Source organism: Myxocyprinus asiaticus, chromosome 8 (genome assembly GCF_019703515.2).
Source record: "Myxocyprinus asiaticus isolate MX2 ecotype Aquarium Trade chromosome 8, UBuf_Myxa_2, whole genome shotgun sequence".
Lineage (NCBI taxonomy): Eukaryota > Metazoa > Chordata > Actinopteri > Cypriniformes > Catostomidae > Myxocyprinus > Myxocyprinus asiaticus.
Window position 1 is genome coordinate 22,457,424 of NC_059351.1, and position 18,183 is coordinate 22,475,606.

Consider the following 18,183-nt stretch of genomic DNA (forward strand, 5'->3'; position numbering starts at 1 on the left):
TGATGCCCTTAGACCGTTGAGGGTGGAATGCATAATCACACAACTGGCTTGCTGAAAAATTACACAACAATGTTGTTTGGGATACAACTGCTGAGAGAACATGTCAAGCTGTGCACATGCACATGGAAAACTTGCACGGAAATATGCAGTGCTCATTAATTAGCAAGACAACAACCACATCCTAAAACAGTATGGAGATTTCAAGTTAGCGACACCAAATAATTAAATATTTAAATATATGGATCCAAAATAAAAATGTGTTTGCAAACATATGGAAGCCCACAGTGATCATGCATTAGTGTGTTTTGGTCTTGTTGTCTGAAGATTAACTATGCGGTGAAATTAGAGACAGATAAAAACAGACAGACAGAAAAGAAAGAGACAGACAGACAGATAAAAACAGACAGACAAACAGATAGAAACACACAGACAGACAGACAGATCTGTCTGTCAGCCCCCAGTTGTAAGTCAGAGTCGACAGATCACAAGGTCAACGGCTACATACTGAGAGCAGGACTTCTATTACTGCAGTGTTAAGATCCCACAGAGCAGTCACATACACTCAAGACCACTATATAAACAACAAGCCCACACTAGGCTGGCCGGTATTATGGTATATAATATGCAACAGAAGATTTATAGAGATTGTGCTATGTTTACACTGCAGTATATGATGGTGGGATTTTTTTAAAAATCTGACAGTGAGAATAAAACTATGCTGCCGTGTAAACCGAATCACAAATGGGCACTTTGTGTGTACACATCTACATGATTGGACGTATCAAACTAAATCGCTTCCATTACAGTATAAACACAGTAAAATTAATGTAGGTTATTTATGGTTCCCAGACAATGTCGCAGCAATATATAAACCAATAATGTGCGCTAGGGCTGGGCGATAGGACAATGTTATTGGATATCGACGATGTCTTACAAAGATCCCGATGCCGAATGCGACAATCGTTGACAGACAATGATTGACAATATCGGGAAATAGCAAAACCTGTCATCAAATATATTAAACAGTAGACCAGTGTGTGAAACTAGCACCCGCCACCCACAAAATTCGATGAGGCTACATCCAGTTCACAAGCTCCTCGTCCAAATGTATTTCATGTACGGTTAATCTACCCACAACATGCGGGCGACCTGTAAGACGTCTCGGAGTGACACATGACAAGAAAAGCTGTTAGTCACAAAGACACGTGCTTGAAGACTTTATTATATTTTTAAGAACAGACAAAAGAATAGCTGTCAATGCTTGTGTCTGATTTGCTGTTTGTTCAGAGGCGTGCACCATGGTTTCATTTACTCCCCAAAACAGTAGCTCTAAAGGGCTATGTCAGTTTGTCCTCTTTAGATAGTCTCATCCACTTTAGCACTGCGGTATTACAGTGTTCCACCACAGTATCTAAACACCTGATTTCAACATCTGCTTCCTGCACACTGGCAGATGGTATATACAGAGAATTTCACGGAATAAATCGCTTGCACCTAAAATATGCAATTAATGTCTGTGTTCAGCATTCTCATTCAGAGGTAGTGCACGTCTTTAACAGTACAATAATTGATGACCGTATACTGCGTATTTTGCTTAGGTTTCATCAATGTGGTCACATGAATCTCAATACAAGCATTTGCTGAAAGGGCACCAATCCGCAAACCAAAGCATATTCTAGAGGGAGGCATGCGTAAAGCAAGTGTGCTGTTGCAAATTGCCCTCGGCCACTCTGTCTCCATGTCAAACTAAGATTTAACACAGACATTCCTGAGCTGGGACTGAGAAACATGACGTCACGTCTGTATAATATCCAAACATTTATATACACTGACATGTGATGGCTATGGGTTGAGACCGGCAAAGTCACAGATATGTGAAACAATGTGAAATACTTGACTTTATACATGGGGTGGACAGTACACTATGTCCACAATATTATATAACAGTGTGAGCAATTTTATATCACAGTGACAGTATAAATCACACTATCGTTGCTTTTTCTGCAAATTCTCTGAAGAAATGGCTTATATATTAAATGACTATGTGGTAATGCTTCAATTTATATATATATATACACATACATACACATACAGTATATATATATATATATATATATATATATATATATATATATATATATATATATATACATATACACACACACACACACACACATATATATATATATATATATATATATATATATATATATATATATATATATATACATACACACACACACACACACATATATATATATACACACATATATATATATATATATATATATACACATATACACACACACACACATATATATATATATATATATATATATATATATATATATATATATACACACACACACACACACACACACACACACACACAATGTGGTAATGCTTATTTTTGATGTGAATTCATTATTTTAGAAATGAAAGATACTTTATTAAATTAAACTTTGATGAACTTGATGGATGCAAATGAAAAGATGTGATCATAACAAATAAAATATGGCATCTGAACAAAACCAGTGTCATATTATGTAACAACAAAACAATGTAAAACAAAAGACTCAATAGTAAAACTAATATAATAAAACGTCTCCAGTTACACATGTAACTTCGGTTCCCTGAGATGAAGGGAACGAGACATTGCGGTGAAACGCTTTGGGGAATTCCTTCTCCTACGACCTAGTTGAAGCCCTTTTATCATAACGGCAATCTAATGATTGGCAATGGTGTTTAAGCCCCGCCCTTTTAGGCACGAATTTGCCCTATATAAGCGGGCGCTCAATCACCATTTCTTCAGAATTTTCTGACTGAAGGACAAGAATGCATCGCTCGTACCTCGAAACTCTGAAGTAGTAGTGCAGTCAAGTTTCGCAATGTCTCGTTCCCATCATCTCAGGGAACCAAGATTACATGTGTAACCGGAGACGTTCCCTATCAATTCAGTTCACTCGACATTGCGGTGAAACACTTTGGGGAATGCACTACATGACGTCATGCTCCGAGAGATACACTAGGGTAGTGTTGTCAAAAGTACCGGTACTTCACTATCAAGTCGATACTAAAATTAAAAAAAGATGTAACGATACCAGTGTTTCTGCAGTACTGGTAGAACAGAGCACCAACTCTATCTGGCTCCAGTGCACAGTATGACTGACACGTCTGATAGCGTGCTCTGTTACTCCTTGTACACTGAAATGGACAATTAATCAAATAAAATTAAATTGTGACATTTATTAAACCGCTAAAGGCTGCAATCTTTAAATCCAACCGTTCATCCACTAAAAACTCCACAAACACTGAGAATCATTCACGTTATAGTAGATGACAAAGCAGAGCACTTATCCATTGTGAACCACACCGTACATGTAAAATATATATTTATACAATTAAAATCACAGCATTTGCACTTTAATCTCAGCTCAGCTTTATATCACATTTGCTTCACAGTAATACAATTTAAAACATAACATTTCAAAATTACCACATACACAAACACCAGCAGTCTAAAATACAATTACTCCAAAACTGTGTCCTACATTTCATTTGTCAGACTCAAAGGACAGTGTAAACAGATGAGATTTCAGATGTGACTTATAAGTCTTCAGTGATCACACTGGGCCATGTAGTGAACCATTTATCTGGAAAAGTTAACCTTCTGGCAAAAAAAACACGTCATAATAAAAGCACGATTCAAAATAAAATCTAGATGCCTGAAATGGAAGAAATTGAATAGAAATATTACAACTGTATAGTAAAATTTATTATTCACTGTAATAATAATAATAATAATAATAATTAATCAAAATATCACAAGCAAGACAGCTGTTGAATAAAAGTTTGCAAATAAAAAATGCAATGACATGTTGAAAAGTTCTATTTTCACTTGTTAAAAGTTAAGAATTTATAGATTAGACACCATTTTGATGATGAAATTGATAAAAATTCTGGAAAGTTCTGGAAAATAATTATTATTATTAAACTATAATTGTTAAAATAATTATTAAATAATTAAAAATAACTAAACTGGTGTGTTCAATAGCACATTATAATATTAGCATATTTTTGCTGTGGTATCAAAATTGGTATTGAGAACAGTGAAATTTCACTGGTATCATTACAGACTACTGAAATTTTCGTATCATGACAACACTACACCAGGGTATAAACACTTGTAAAATAATACATATATGAGGTCACGGGCCTGCCAGGCAGCAACTTATTACAATCATATTTCAAGTGTATAGAATAATTAATAACCCCACATGGTGACAACCAGATGGGAAGTTAATCTTATGCTGGGGATATATATGGTTAATGTCAGAAGTTTGCATACACCTTAGCCAAATATATTTAAACTCAGTTTTTCACAGTTCCTGACATTTAATTGTAGAAAACATCCCTGTCTTAGGTCAGTTAGGATCACTACTTTATTTTAAGAATGTGAAATGTCAGAATTATAGCAGAGAGAATTATTTATTTCAGCTTTTATTTCTTTCATCACATTCACTGTGAGTCAGAAGCTTACATACACTTTGTTAGTATTTGGTGTCATTGCTTTTAAATTGTTTAACTTGGGCCAAACATTTTGGGTAGCCTTCCACGAGCTTCCCACATTAAGTTGCCGGAATATTGGCCCATTCCTCCTGACAGAATTGGTGTAACAGAGTCAGGTTTGTAGGCCTCCTTGCTCGCACATGTTTTTTCAGTTCTGCCCACAAATCAGACTGAGGTCAGGGCTTTTTGATGGCCACTCCAATACCTTGACTTTATTGTCCTTAAGCCATTTTGCCACAACTTTGGAGGTATGCTTGGGGTCATTGTCCATTTGGAAGACCCATTTGCGATCGAGCTTTAACTTCCTGGCTGATGTCTTGAGATGTTGCTTCAATATACTGTATCTACATAATGTTCCTTCCTCATGATGCCATCTATTTGTGAAGTGCACCAGTCCCTCCTGCAGCAAAGCAGACCCAAAACATGATGCTGCCACCCCCATGCTTCATGGTTGGGATGGTGTTCTTCAGCTTGCAAGCCTCATCCTTTTTCCTCCAAACATAACGATGATCATTATGGCCAAACAGTTCAATTTCTGTTTCATTAGACCAGAGCACATTTCTCCAAAAAGTCAGATATTTGTCCCCATGTGCACTTGCAAACTGTAGTCTGGATTTTTTATGGCAATTTTGGAGCAGTGGCTACTTCCTTGTTGAGCAGCCTTTCAGGTTATATTGATATAGGACTCGTTCTACTGTGGATATAGATACTTGTCTACCTGTTTCCTCCAGCATCTTCACAAGGTCCTTTGCTGTTGTTCTGGGATTGATGTGCACTTTTCGAACCAAACTACTTTCATCTCTAGGAGACAGAATGCATCTCCTTCCTGAACGGTATGATGGCTGCGTGGTCCCATGGTGTTTATACTTGAGTACTATTGTTTGTACAGATGAACGTGCTACCTTCAGGCATTTGGAAATTGCTCCCAAGGATGAACCAGATTGAGGTCCACAATGTTTTTTTTTCTGAGGTCTTGGCTGACTTCTTTTGATTTTCCCATGATGTCAAGCAAAGAGGCACTGAGTTTGAAGGTAGGCCTTAAAATACAAGCACAGGTACACCTCCAATTCAGTACAACTCCTATCAAAAGCTAACTGGCTAATTGTCTAAAGGCTTGACATCATTTTCTGGAATTTTCCAAGCTGCTTAAAGGCACAGATAACTTAGTGTATGTAAACTTCTGATCCACTGGAATTGTGATATAGTCAATTAAAAGTGAAACAATCTGTCTGTAAACAATTGTTGTAAAAATTACTTGTGTCATGCACAAAGTAGATGACCTAAACGACTTGCCAAAACTATAGTTGCTAATATTAAATCTGTGGTATGGTTAAAAAATAAGTTTTATTGACTTCAACCTAAGTGTATGTAAACTTCTGACTTCAACTGTATACGAGTCATATAATAAACACAGTATACATAGTATTGATTCATCATACCACCTGAGGTATAAACACCTGAAAAAGAATAGGAAGTCACAGGCCTACAGGATGGTGACTTATTGAAGACATATCTTCAAGTGTATGAATTAATGAATAACCCCACATCATGAAAACCAGATGGAAGTTAATCTCAGCCTGGGAATCTAATAGAACCATATAAATACACAGAATCAAAATTTCACCCCTTCACAACTAAAGGTACGGGAAATTCATTCCTTATTGGAAGTGTTTGTGAATTCTTAGGAGGGTAATTTCAACAACTGCCTATATACAGGTGGCTGTACCAAAATATACATATATCTGGTAGCCTTCCCATAATAAAAGGGCCTGGGCTCACCTGATGAGTGTTGGAATAATAAGCGCTCTAGACAGAGGTCTTTGGAAGAGATGGACACCACGCAGTGTTTGTGACGACCAACCTGCTGCAAAGCATATGTACTGCAAGGACACACCATTTTTCCATGCCCATGAAGAGGCCATGCCTCTAGTTGAATGCGCTTTCAAAGCAATAGGGCATCTCATGCCCTGTGATTCATAATCGTGGGCACTCGCATCAACAATCCAGTGAGAGAACCTTTGCTTGGAGATGGACATGCTTTTTGTGTGTCCTCCATAACAAACAAAGAGCTGATCCGATAGCGTAAACTGGCTGGTGTGCTCCACATACATGTGTAATGCCCACATAACAAACAAATGCATCGACTGCTCCTCATCCGAATTAAATGGTGGGGGAGAGAAGGCTTGTAGGTGGACCACCTGAGCACCGAAGGGTGTGGATAGAGCCTTAGGCACACAGACTATTCAATGGCTTGGCTGTCTTTGGCGAAGCCAGAGCAGCAGGGGTGGGGTTCTTCACCGGGCACTGATCTGAAATAGAGGGGTGAGTCATTATACTGAGGCACCAGCGACTTTTTGTGACATGTAGGGCCATCTTGAAGTAACTACTAAATTTCGTGTCACATCCATGACTCTGTCATGGCATGTATCAGCTTGAGTCGATGGCTAGTTTTGAACTGCAGTCCTCTGATTCTAAGGCCAACACTTAATGAGGAGAGTTAACACGCAAGCCGGATCTCTGGGAAGAATGGCGCTGCCCTTTGAGATGCAGTCTTTTGACGGCGGCCGGACTGCAGGACCACTCATCCAGGCAAGATATTTCCAGCTCAACTGGAGGAGACCACTGTAAACCGAACTCCTCAACCACCCCACGAGGGGACGCGAATAAGCTCTTATCAGTGTCGTGCGCATGTTCCTCACCCTCACTGGGGGGATGGGCTGCAACATCCTCCATGGACCATTCTCCCATGTCCGAAGCTGCAAGGGACACAGCATAATTATCACCATCAGACCCACAGAATACGAAAACACAGTGCTCATCCATAGAGGGCCGGAGGTCATCGCGTGCGTACTGCACTGACAAGGATGCTGATGGAAAGATTGAGGGGCTCGTGGGGCTTGTGCCGGCATGAGATCCTCCTCGGGCTCTTCCATCTCTACCTCACGGCCCCGCCATGCTTCCTCATGTGGTCCCAGAGACTTTTGCAGAATCATCCCTCAGAACAAGGGCAACCCTAGAGCAGAGCGTCTTGAGACTCATGTCCTCACAGTGAGGGCAGTCTGTCCTCATGAGAGCTGCTTCAGCATGGGTGCAGCCCAGGCAGCGAAAGCAGCTCTCATGTTGGTCTGACAGAGTGATGTGTTGCTCACAGTAACACTTGTGATACGACATCTTACAAGCGGCTCTTTATATGAGTGTTTTACATAATTTGGACAGAATATTATACACCGATCAGCCACAACATTAAAACCACCTGCCTAATATTGTGTAGGTCCCCCTCATGCCGCAGCGCCAATCTCATTATGAGATGCTATTCTTCTCACCACAATTGTACAGGGCGAGTTACCATAAACTTTGTCAATTTGAACCAGTCTGGCCATTCTCTGTTGCACTCTCTCATCAACAATGTTTTCCATCCGCAGAACTGCCACTCACTGGATGTTTTTTTAGTTTTTGGCACCATTCTAAGTAAATTATAGAGACTGTTGTGCATGAAAATTCCAGGAGATCAGCAGTTACAGAAATACTCAAACCAGCCCATCTGGCACCAACAATCATCCATGCGATAATCTAATCAACCAATCATGTGGCAGCAGTGCAGTGCATAAAATCATTCAGATACAGGTCAGGGGCAGGAGTTAATGTTCACATCAACCATCAGAATGGGGAAAAATGTGACCTCAGTGATTTCGACCATGGCATGATTGTTGGGACTTCGGAGAAGGAATTCCCCAAAGAGTTTTACCACAGTGTTGAGTGAACAGAATGATAGGGAACAGATCCTTTTCTGAATTCTGATTAGGAGAGCCAATATCAAAGTCTTTGTTAAACATCTTAAATCATGATGCGAGTAATTTTATATCACAAATTAATGTTGTATAATTATTATTTTTTTTATTATTTTTTTTTTAACAGGATGGTATAATCATGTGGAGAGCGGGGCGGGCCGAGCGATGACTGTGCGGAGCGAGGCCGGGATGGACACCTGGAGCAAATTATCTCACCCAGCTGTTGGTGATTGCGGTGTTGGCGGGTGGGAGATAAAGCCGCAACAAGAGCTGCAGTCGAGAGAGACTCCGGGAGAGAGAGAGATGCAACGAAGCTGTGTGTGTCTATGTGGAGCTGAAAAGCACCCTGTTAATGTGTGTTCGTGCTGCTGAAAAGCAGTGGTGTTGAATGTCTTTGTTACACTGAAAAGTGCTGACAATAAAGTGTCTTATGTTGGATGTTTGACCGAGAGTCCACATCCTTACAAATCACCAAAAATTCTTAAATTTGACTTAAATGCTTATTTTTCGAAAATCCAGTGAAATAAATATTTTACCAATGAAAGATACTTCATTAAATGTTCTCTTTTTATTTGTAACTGACAGATGCAAATGAAGAAGTAAAATTATCCATAACAAATTAAAGATAATATGGCATCCGAATAAAATCAGCTTCAAGTTATTTAAAAAAAAAGAAATAAAATAAATTATATATATATATATTATATATATATATATATAGTAAAACAAAAGACTCAAAACAGTAAAACTAATATTATAAACAAAGTTCCTTGTCTAAATTCTGATTAGAAGAACCACTTTCAAAGTTAGTCAAAAAAAAAAAAAAAAAGAAAAAAAAAACTTTTAGCAGAATACGAGTAATTTTATATCACAGAATAAATGTGTTTAAAAATAAACAGTATGTATATAACATAAATTTCAATATTTTTGCTGAAAAAAAAAACTCATTTTATTTGCATTTTGATAGACACAAATCAAAAGAAATGATTACTCGTAGCAAATAAAAATCAATATGGCCTCCAAACAAAATCAGCTTCATTTAATGTAAAAACAACACAATGTAAAACAAAGGACGCAAAACAGTGAAACTAATTTTATAAAATGGATAGCTCCTCCTTGAAAGTTTAATTGGATGAGTGACATTCAAAGCTGTTGTAAAATAGCATTGAAACCGTTCGTGAAAGGAGGAGGAGGGAACCGGCTGAGCAATCAACGTAAACTTTTAATGACACAAAGGAACTTAAACATAACATAAAACACAGACACTCTCTCTCTCTTTCCCTGGCGTCCCCGGAACTCCCTTTACCTCTATACCGCTGATTAGGCAACTCAGCGCCGGGCGTGCATCCTCACAGCCCGGCCATGCCCTCCTCCTCGTCACAAGCATATATATGCACACCTGTGACACGTCCAGCTCTGTATTTTTGCATTACTCCACATTTCTTTGTTGCTCTCATGTGTAAATAGCGTCAAGCAGTCCTAACCACTGATACAGTAGCTACACAAATATATCTACCATGGTACAAATGGTAGCAAAATGTGTACTGGCTGACAACCTTCACTTTAATTATAAGGTGGGCCCCAATCAGCAGTGTAAAGCTGCATTTTGTGGGCCCCCTCATTACAGGGCCTAATACAAGATTTATATCAACATACCACCCATTCCATTTTTATTCCCAGTCAGAATAACCTTAGGGACTCATTTGAAGGAAACTATTTGCCATGAATGCATGTTTAGGAACCATCTCTATTGATAAACCCCCCCAAAAGAACCTGCTCTGCTTTGTGTAACCAGTCTTGTGTTTGGTCTGATAATAATGCCTGTTTTAATGCATCATTTGGAGCTGTGAACATGTTGAATTCAGAGAGAGAGAGAGAGAGAGAGAGAGAGAGAGAGAGAGAGAGAGAGAGAGAGCTCTTCAAATGAGATCTTGAAATGGACACAGCTCCCCCAATTGGCCGATAGTTAGTACTGCAAGTGAGTATCAACACGCTCAACCAGTTACATTACAGTGGGGTCCAATTTGGTTTCAACTTTTGAGTGCATTAAAAGTATTAATTTGTTGGTAGCATGCGGCTAACAGTTGTTGAGTTCTAGAAGTCAGCTTTCTTTCGGTGGAAAGACCCATTTGAAGGCAAACACGGGATTACTGTATCCCTCATCAGGGCAAATAGGTCGATGAGGCCTGGGAGAGGTAATCACAGGTAACAGCACTCCCAAGTTCCACCACACCACACTGTCCTGATATAATATGAGCTAAGAGAGGCTAGGGAGCCCAGGGAGAGTGCAGTGTTTGTGGGAGAGTCATTAATTGTGAGTCATTAATCGCGGAAGTGAATGTGGTTACCCACATGCTGGCTGTAATAATTTATGCTAAACAGAGTGATGAGGAGAGCAGGAATGGTACAGCACAGGTCACACTCATTTACAATGCATTTATTCTGTTAGAAGAAAAAAAAAAAAACACCTTCAAGGACAAGTATAAGATTATGGTAAATAGCAGTGCTAACTAAGGCATAATTATGTTGGCTTGACAACTTACTCTACAGACTTTGTTTTAGGGTTTTTCCAAAACCGTGCTTTCAAGCTACAGCCACCGAATTTGGTACAGACCATAATGTCTTTTATAACTGACCAAACTTTCGGTTTTGCAGTATCTGACCTTCAAAGTGGCCAAAAACCCTATAGACTATAGCATATCTATCTGACCTTTTCTTGCTTTTTTTATGTCAAGCCAGCAAAGTTTGTCTTTGTCTTGTCTAAAAGTATGTATTTTTATTGTGTATGTTCCAACACTATGAACAGTACAACAGCTGAACACTGGCTAAATGAACTGCTTTAAAATGGGTTAATTCCTTCACTCAAATGCATCCTATTTATAATGATGTAAGTAACTTGCATTGTGAATATTTCCTTAAAAAAAAAAAAAAAACAAACAAACAAAAAAAAAAAAATTATTGTATTATCTTTACAGCTAATAATTCCGTATGTTCATTATATCCAATTATGACGTTTTCACAACAAGGACAGGACAATATTTTGTATGTAACCTATATTTTTTTGTTTGATACATGTTTAAATTAAAGGAATAGTTCACCCGAAAAATTAAATTATCTCATCTATGCGCCCTCATGATATCCCAGATGTGTATGACTTTTTCTTTCTTCTGCAGAACACAAATGTAGATTTTTAGAAGAATAATTCAGCTCTGTAGCTCTTCACAATGCAAGTGACTGGTGATCAGAACTCTGAAGCTCCAAAAAGCACATAAAGGCAGCATAAAAGTAATCCATACGACTCCACTGTTTAAACCCATATCTTCAGAAGTGATATGATAGGTGTGGGTGAGAAACAGATCAATATTTAAGTAATTTTTGTCTATAAATTGGCATTCCTCATACATATCGCCACCTACTGGCCTGGGAGAAGAATTTATAGTAAAAAAAAAAATGATTACAAATATCGATCTGTTTCTCACCCACGCCAATCATATCGCTTCTAAAGACATGGAATTAACCACTGAAGTCGTATGGATTACTTTTGTCTTTTTTAAAATGTCTCTAATTTTTGTCTAAATGTCTGAATATTTGATTAAAGTTTGGTCTGTTACAGTTTGACACGATTTTGTCATTTTGCAAATTATCATCAACTGAAAGATATTATTTTTGTTGACTGAAATATGCCATTTTAAATCCGACAAATTAATGAATATGACATGACAATATATCTACTAATTTTAAAGGACATTTTCATCAAAAGACAAAAAATATAACAAATAAAAAAGTACCACTGTTCTCACCTACTGTAACCATATCATGACCAAAATTCCAAATGCGCTTCAAATGCAGACTGCACAAAAGGTCAGATGGCTTATTTGCACATGAGCAAAGCTGTTTGACAAATTTTTAATAGCCTAATTTATAAATAAACATAAATAAACATAAAAAAAAAAAAGAAAAAAAGAAAAATTTACAGACTTTGTTGAAAGGGATGGGATGAGGTATTGTAGCAGAGTGCAATCGTCATGAACAAAATATTCAAGAATGCTGGTACACTTGTTGATTTTGAGAGTGTTTGTGGATAGTCTGGGTGGGAATTAGATTTAGCTCACCAAACACAAAAGTCTCCAGCTACAACCCCTGGCAAAAACCCCTGTTCACCCAGCTTTTTTACTTTGTAGCAAATAAACAAATCACAGATATGACACCCAAAAAAAAATGTTGTTTAATAGCTGAACATTCTGGCTTCGTGAAACATCCCTCAAACAATTATGGAATCACTCAATGTTGAGGAAAAAATTATGGAATCATAAAAAAAACAAAAAAAAAAACGCAATTAGTACTTTATTGCTCCGGCCTGAATTCTTTGAGGTATGGACTGAAAAACAATATTCTCCATCAAGGTGGTTCCAACTTTTTCGAGCAGCGGTTGACAGATCAGCTTTGCAGGATGGAGCCTTGTCATGGACCAATTTTTTTTTCAATTTCCACCATACATTTTCAATCGGATTGAGATCCGGACTCTTTGCTGGCCATGTCATTGAGCTGATATGCCTTTCCTGAAGAAAAGCTTTAACACTCTTTGCTCTGTGGCAAGATGCATTATCATCCTGAAAAATGACTTCATCACCAAAACTATTTTCTATCAATGGAATGAGAAAAGTGTCCAAAATTTCAATGTACACCTGTGTATTAACTGTTGAGGTAATGATTGCCATCTCCCCTGGTCATTTACCTGACATGCAACCCCATATCATAAATAACTGGGGAAATTTGATTGTTTTCTTCAGGCAGTCATCTTTATATTTTTCATCAGAACAGCACCAGCATCATCGTCTTGGCTAATGCAGATTCGCGATTCAGAGAATATCACTTTCATCCAATCATCCACACTCCATGACTGCTTCTCTTTAGCCCACTGTAGCCTTGTTTTCTTCTGTTTAGGTGTTGGTGCTGGTTTTCGTTTGGCTTTTCTATATGTTAATCCCATTTCATTCAGCTGATTTCTTACAGTTCTGTCACAAACATTGACTCCTGTTTCCACCCATTTGTTTTTCATTTGTTTTGTTGTGCATTTTCTATTTTTAAGGCATATTGCTTTGAGTTTTCTATCCTGACACTTTGACGTCTCTCTTGGTCTACCCATATGTTTTCCTTTTTTAACCTTCCTATTTTGTTTATACTTTTCAGACACAGCTGACTGGGAACAACCAACTTCTTTTTCCACACTCCATGTTGGATTTCCTTCTTGAAGGAGTTTTATAATCATTTCCATTGTTTCAATTGACAGCTCTCTTGTTGGGGCCATGCTTCCTTTCAATTAGCCAAGTCCAACAGCTCGTTAAGGTCTGTAAGCTCTCTCGTGCCGGTATTTGTTTTAGAAATGCAAATTACAAGTTGATTCCATCATTTTTTCCCTCAACGTTGAGTGATTCCATAACTTTTTTCCTCTACTTGATCTGGAAAAACATATACCATTACTTAAAATAATGTAATTTAATTTGTTTGAGAGATGTTTCACAAAGCCAGACTGTTCAGCTATTAAACAAAAATTGTTGTGTGTCATATATGTGATTTGTTTATTTGCTACGAAGTAAAAAAGCTGGGTGAACATCCTCTAAGTATGGTGATTCCATAATTTTTGCCAAGGGTTGTACAAACAAGCCACAAACAAACAATCTAAGACTCTAAACAGAAAAAATAAAACACACCCTTTAAAACATGGCCGTGGAGCAAATCATTAGTTTGTTTGTTTTTTTTTCTACAGGAATCATAAGGAATTTAATTATCTTGTTTGCTAGATTGTCGATTATTTTAGTACTTTAGGTGGTGGTAATGGGGGAGGGACATTCTCATTCTAGACAGCATCCTTGAATAGATAGACTGTAAATTATAAATGTGTATATTTTCATAAGACATAAGACACTTTATTGTCATTGTATAGTATACAACGAAATTTAGTGTGGCAACCCTCAAAAAGCAATAGTAGACATATTACACTTAAAGAATAAAGATAAATAGATTAAGTAATAAAGATAGAATAAGTAAAAAATATATAGTGGCAAATAAAAAAATATAATATATAACTTGGTGTTAAAATATAATTTTAAGTAAATGAAAACACAAATATATATACAGGTGCATCTCAATAAATTAGAATGTCGTGGAAAAGTTCATTTATTTCAGTAATTCAACTCAAATTGTGAAACTCATGTATTAAATAAATTCAGGGCACACAGACTGAAGTAGTTTAAGTCTTTGGTTCTTTTAATTGTGATGATTTTGGCTCACATTTAACAAAAACCCACCAATTCACTATCTCAAAAAATTAGAATACATCATAAGACCAATAATAAAAAAACATTTTTAGTGAATTGTTGGCCTTCTGGAAAGTATGTTCATTTACTGTATATGTACTCAATACTTGGTAGGGGCTCCTTTTGCTTTAATTACTGCCTCAATTCGGCGTGGCATGGAGGTGATCAGTTTGTGGCACTGCTGAGGTGGTATGGAAGCCCAGGTTTCTTTGACAGTGGCCTTCAGCTCATCTGCATTTTTTGGTCTCTTGTTTCTCATTTTCCTCTTGACAATACCCCATAGATTCTCTATGTGGTTCAGGTCTGGTGAGTTTGCTGGCCAGTCAAGCACACCAACACCATGGTCATTTAACCAACTTTTGGTGCTTTTGGCAGTGTGGGCAGGTGCCAAATCCTGCTGGAAAATGAAATCAGCATCTTTAAAAAGCTGGTCAGCAGAAGGAAGCGTGAAGTGCTCCAAAATTTCTTGGTAAACAGGTGCAGTGACTTTGGTTTTCAAAAAACACAATGGACCAACACCAGCAGATGACATTGCACCCCAAATCATCACAGACTGTGGAAACTTAACACTGGACTTCCAGCAGCTTGGGCTATGAGCTTCTCCACCCTTCCTCCAGACTCTAGAACCTTGGTTTCCAAATGAAATACAAAACTTGCTCTCATCTGAAAAGAGGACTTTGGACCACTGGGCAACAGTCCAGTTCTTCTTCTCCTTAGCCCAGGTAAGACGACTCTGACGTTGTCTTTGGTTCAGGAGTGGCTTAACAAGAGGAATACGACAACTGTAACCAAATTCCTTGACACGTCTGTGTGTGGTGGCTCTTGATGCCTTGACCCCAGCCTCAGTCCATTCCTTGTGAAGTTCACCCAAATTCTTGAATCGATTTTGCTTGACAATCCTCATAAGGCTGCGGTTCTCTCGGTTGGTTGTGCATCTTTTTCTTCCACACTTTTTCCTTCCACTCAACTTTCTGTTAACATGCTTGGATACAGCACTCTGTGAACAGCCAGCTTCTTTGGCAATGAATGTTTGTGGCTTACCCTCCTTGTGAAGGGTGTCAATGATTGTCTTCTGGATAACTGTCAGATCAGCAGTCTTCCCCATGATTGTGTAGCCTAGTGAACCAAACTGAGAGACCATTTTGAGGCTCAGGAAACCTTTGCAGGTGTTTTGAGTTGATTAGCTGTTTGGCATGTCACCATATTCTAATTTTTTGAGATAGTGAATTGGTGGGTTTTTGTTAAATGTGAGCCAAAATCATCACAATTAAAAGAACCAAAGACTTAAACTACTTCAGTCTGTGTGCATTGAATTTATTTAATACACGAGTTTCACAATTTGAGTTGAATTACTGAAACAAATGAACTTTTCCACAACATTCTAATTTATTGAGATGCACCTGTATATATTTGTCTTTTCTAAAGTCATGTTAACACACACATTTTATACATCTTGATTCTATACTTTTGAAACTGTGAGCATTTTAATGTTTACGGATTGGCCCCATTCACTTCCACTGTAAGTGCCTTTTTTTAAGAAAAGTCGATAGGTTTTTTTTTTTTTTAGTAAATCAACATTATGCCACAAATACTGTCAATTTAGTTTAACTTATACTGAACCAGGAATATTCCTTTAAGTTCTTTCTTTAAAGTAGTTTCTCTTATTTCACAAGGCTACAGCATCAGCCATACTAATCGCTTGTGGCCATTTCCTGCTCGCTCTTGGCCATGCACCATGGCCCCCTCAAAGTAACCAGGGCCTTAACTGTTCGTTTTAGCTCTGAATGGCTTTGCTAAATCAGTCTGTCATCCACTGTCCTGTTTTATTTGTCCTATGCAGATGTGGGGTGCTCGGTTATTTATCACTGTTACCTCCGGTGTCCGAGTGCTAAAAGTGGTGGCCTGAGGTACAGTGGAGGAAGAGGATGACATACATAAGTAAGCCATTGTGACAGTGTGGACTGACACAAGTCGACCATCTATTGCAGTAAAACAAGCATTGCTATGTTACTCCGTGACCTTACTGCACTTACAAATACAGCGATTCATTATGGAATTGTCAAATTATACAAAAACTTCAAGGAGTTTGATCCTGCTTGGTAAAGATAATCCTCAAAAGAATATTTGAGAATACTGACAAATCTTAATGATTTGTTCCAGGTTTACCATTAAAAATTGTTGTATTACCATGATGGTATCAGATGGTAATATTTTGGTACATTGATCTAAACAATGGTACCTACTGAAACATTACCATATGCATGTACTGTGGTATTTACATGGTACTCCAAGATATTTAAAAAATAAAATACCATGACACTACAATGGTACCATGTCTACAAAACATGAAATATCTTTGTACATTTTGTTTAGTTGAATATTTAACCAAAAAACATGTTCTTATGTGCTCTGTTTTCCAATTGCCATTAAAAATAATATATACTACATTTTCTTAATTAGCATTTAAACATTTTTCCTTGGCATTCATTGTTTAATTGTTTAAATACATTTTCCTTAGACAAACTGTTAATATATTACATCACATATATGGTATATATGCTATTATTTTATATATAATATACTTGTTTAATATATACAGTGTATATACATTATACTATATGTACTACTGTATGCATATTGGTACTTATATATAACTTAAATACACTGATCAGCTACAACATTAAAACCACTGACAGGTGAAGTGAATAAAATTATCTCGTTACAATAGCACCGGTGACAGAGTCACGGGTGCCCAAGGCTCACTGATGTGCGTGTGGAGCGAAGGCTAGCCCTTCTGGTCCGATCCCACAGAAGAGCTACTGTAGCAAAAATTGCTGAAAAACTTAATGCTGGCCAAGATAGAAAGGTGTCATAACACACAGTGCATCGCAGCTTGCTGTGTATGGGGCTGCGTAGCTGCAGACCGGTCAGAGTGCTCATGCTGACCCCTGCCCACCGCCGAAAGCACCTACAATGGGCACGTGAGCGTCAGAACTGGACCATGGAGCAATGGAAGAAGGTGAATCACATTTTATTTTTGATCATGTGGACGGCTGGGTGCGTGTGCGTCGTTTACCTGGGGTAGAGATGGCAGCAGGATGCACAATGGGAAGAAGGCAGGCCGGAGGAGGCAGTGTGATACTCTGGGCAATGTTCTGCTGGGAAACCTTGGATCCTAGCATTGATGTGGATGTTACTTTGACACGTACCACCTACCTAAAGATAGTTGCAGACCATGTACACCCCTTCATGGCAATGGTATTCCCTGATGGCAGTGGCCTCTTTCAGCAGGATAATGCACCCTGCCACAACTGCAGAAATTGTTCAGGAATGGTTTGAGGAACATGACAAAGAGTTCAAGGTGTTGACTTGGCCTCCAAATTCCCCAGATCTCAATCCGATTGAGCATCTATGGGATGTGCTGGGCCAACAAGTCCGATCCATGGAGGGCCCACCTCGCAACTTACAGGACTTAAAGGATCTGCTGCTAACATCTTGGTGCCATATAC

At 38.1% G+C, this 18,183-nt stretch overlaps 1 protein-coding gene across 3 annotated transcripts in view; it reads right to left on the minus strand.

The window, feature by feature from the left end:
* LOC127444922 (glypican-5-like) overlaps positions 1 to 18,183 on the minus strand; it is a 339,370-nt gene that overhangs the window by 194,902 nt on the left and 126,285 nt on the right. The window lies entirely within an intron of this gene.